Here is a 3,667-nt window from a genome sequence, read left to right as displayed (position 1 = left end):
CCCCCCGCGCACTCTCCCCCCTCCCCCCCCCCCCCCCTTTCTGGTTTCTGGTGCACTATACTTGATCTTCTAAAAGCTTTCTCTATTAACTTTTTGCTATCTTCCGATTTCTTTTCGTAAAAGCTTTAGAAAGGTTTCTATACCCTTTGTATTATCACATCATTGTTTTATATCATGTACCCGTCAGTTGTGTCCCAGCGTATTAGAGAAGCGGAGGTTTTAGCTGTCCTATGCTGTACCCAGCGGAATACAGTCAGCGCTGAAATACTGGAAGGCTGGTACTGGGAAGGTACCGTTGTTCTTGTACATAATGTCATGACATGTCTATGTCAAAGGTTCTTATATATTTCTTTTATAAGCTGAAAGAAGGTCTATTTTTATGTTTTTAGTTCTATGAATGGAACGTTGTAAATGCCTGTCAGAAATAAAATACTGGAAAAAAATACAAGAGAGTGGTATGTGTACGTGTGTGCTCCAAGGCAGGTGCCTCTCTCAGGAGAGGCAAGCAAGGAAGCAAGTCCTACAGTAGAGGAAGCTGTTGGGGTCACTCTCCTGGCTTTAATAACCTGTAGGGAGTCTCCTTAATAGTAAGGTTTCCACCCTTAGCAGTGTGTGCCCTGTATCGTGTGCGGATATCCCCTTAGAATGGGTTCAGCCTGTCTTGGCTTTGCTTGTTGGTAGGGTCTGAGCTCTGGGGTAGACAACGGCTCCTTTGGCCAGCACCTGCTGAGCTTCAGCCTGTCCCATGTGAAAGGCTGGGGCAAGCTTGTTGGCCTCCCTTCTCTCCTGTTGAAACCTCATTTTTATGTATTTATTTCCCCAATGGAAGGTCCAAGCCTGGAGCCTTGCCTGTTAGAGGATGGAAAACAAGACAGGAAGATCGAATGCCAGATGCAAGTATTTCCCCACAGTGTGCCTATTTGACATGCACCTTGGCACAAAATGAAGCTTTCCTTTAGTGGGACCACTAACTTTAAAATGGCACGTTCAAGTCTGTAACTAGCAACACTGTTCCCCAAATCTGTGAAACTGCATCAACCTCTACTGAAACATGAGTGCAAAGTGCGCTAATGCTTCCTTGGGTGCTCAGCAGAGAACAAACGTGAACAAGTATGAACTTCTCTTTTAAATGCCACCTTTCTTAGATGTGTTCATGTGTTCGTCTCCCCCACAGTTTAGTTTTTACTAGCTACAGCAATATTTCCAGCAACTGGCTTCAGCTTTAAGATTGTATACAAAGCTGCTTAAGGAGCCTGTCCTACTGCAATAACGTTGTGCCTTGCATTAAAGATTCATGTTATGTAGCTCATTTACCACGTATGAAGCCTTACACAAAAGGTGCGGTAGGTGGAAAGTGTAATGCTAAGGAGTAGTTCTTGTATTCTCACCTACCAGTCACTGTAGCTTAGGAAAGAGCCCTCGGGTAAGGCTCGCCTCATGTTTTGCAGAAGTGAGAGTTGCCATTTTCCATATTGCGTCCGTAACCAGTCACGCCTGTTTCTTTTTCTATGCTGGTCACAAGGAACCCGAAGTGCATATTTTAAAAAGAGAGAGGAAAAAAGCAGCAGATTCCAGAAGAATTCCAATTACGTTGGGAGAGCTCTCCAGTCTCGCCGTGGCCAGTGGTTTGGCTAAACCCCCTCCCTTTGGGGTGCTGAATTTTAGTCCAAATGTAAGGAGCGCACCGTGGGTCGGTGTTTTATGCAGCCTGGAGCTTCCCTGGCCTGTGGGTGAGACCCTGGCTCCGACCACTTTTCTTCAGGGGAACTAGGACTACTCGTGTGCAGGCAGTTTGGTTACGTGCATGGATCCTGGCAGATTGACCCTGAAAGGTGGGCAGGTGGGCATTAGGGAATCGGTTTATTAGGAAACAAGGTGTTATTGCCAGAGCTGCGAGAAGAACCTTGCACAGCCCCTTGGTCTTGCCTGCAGTAGAAGAAGCAGCAGCCTCATGGGGAGAGCACAGGCATCCCGTGGCATTGAGGTTTGGCAAGTGCTTTTCTTAACTCTGCTTTTACCAGTCAGTTGTGTTTTTGTTGCCTTCTCTAGCAGAGCTGCTTTGCTTGCACCGGCTTCAAGGCAACACAGGAAATGTTTTGTTTCTGAGGCTATTGTCTCTGCAAATAACATGTCAAGAATGTGACCCTGCTCCCTGTGTGCGGCTATTTTAAATGTGGCCAGATAATCGTGGAGACAGCAAACAGTGCTGCCTCTCCCCACAGCTCGTGTTCCCCCTCCCGGTGTCTTCGGCTTCTCTGCAACTTGCTTTCCTTTCTTTTTAATTTTATTCTCAACAGTTGCTGAGGGACTTGTGTTGAACACTAGACTTTTCTGTTTTAATCCTTTCCATTACAAGAGCTGTCGTGCATGTTGATTGAAGACTGTCAGCATGTCAGTATTACTGAATGAATCCAGTCCAGCATTTTGGAAGCTTGCTGCGGCTCTGCCTTATTCTGGGGGGAAGTGAGGGGAAAGAAAGCCTTTGAAAAATTGCTTCCTCTGTTTCTCTTTTCCTTCGGCCACATCCTGTTAATATTGCATGGTACCTCTGCGTCGTACGTGGGCATGAGCTGGAGTAGCTTTTTGCAGTGATGAAATATTATAGCAGCCTTAGGGCCTGGGTAAATTGTTCCCATTTTAAGCTTGACAAATGAAGGCAGGTGGAGGAGTACACACGAGGTCATGCAGCAAGCCTGTGGTACCGGTGAAAGGCCTGCAGAAGGCTGTTTAGTCATTAGTCTGGACGATGTTTCCTTTTTGTTAATGTAAAGAAGTAATTAGCAGTAGTAAGGAATCCTTTCTTGTGGCAGAGTAATAAAATGATCAGAAAAGTCACACGGACTGCCTGGGCAGCAGGGATTTTTTTGTCTATTACGTACAGCTGGGAATACACTAATGCTGTGGTATTGAGTTTGCTTTCTCCTTTCAATTCTGTGTTTCCAATCAATTTAATGAGACGGGGAGGGATGATGATGAGTCAGGGAATAATTGTAACCAATGAAGTATTTTCCAAGTGACCTTCAAAATGAAGCCATGGTTTCTGTGGCTGTGCACCTCCAGGCACTGATGTTACAGGTGATGCTGACTGCACCCAGCCTCGGGGGAATACACCTCGGTGCGCCTGAAGGGAGAACAGGTTGCCCATAGAGCTTGTGCAGGCTCCGTCCTTGGGGGGGTTTCAGGAACCGTGTGGAGAAAGCCCTGAGCTGCCTGGTCTGATCCCGGAGCTGGCCCTGCTTGGGGCGGGGGGGTGGACCGGAGACCTTACCGAGGGCCCTTCTGACCCGCATTATCCTGTGATCCTATGACTCCCCCTCCACACCTCTCCACACCCGGTCACACAGGATAAGTTTCAGTTTCTGTGTTGTTTTTTTCCAGTCAGGAACAAACTGCAAAATATATCTTGAATTTTGTATCAAAAGGTGAAAATATTGCAATGAAACCAAATCGACAAACTCCCAGGAGATAAAGCTTGGTGACAATCTTCCATAGGAAATGGCGGGAGCATAGATTTACTGTGGGGGTGGGACAACTGAAGAGGCCGTAAAGTCACCTTCTCCTGACCCTCTCACCCCCAGTGAGAAGTGTTTGGTGCAGATGTAGATACATTCCCTGGGATGCCCCAGGTCTACTAAACACAGTAAATGGCAGAAGTGCCTGTTTGCCA

This window comes from Aptenodytes forsteri, unplaced genomic scaffold, assembly GCF_000699145.1.
Source record: "Aptenodytes forsteri isolate BGI_AS27 unplaced genomic scaffold, ASM69914v1 Scaffold2, whole genome shotgun sequence".
Lineage (NCBI taxonomy): Eukaryota > Metazoa > Chordata > Aves > Sphenisciformes > Spheniscidae > Aptenodytes > Aptenodytes forsteri.
This window is presented reverse-complemented; position numbering follows the sequence as displayed.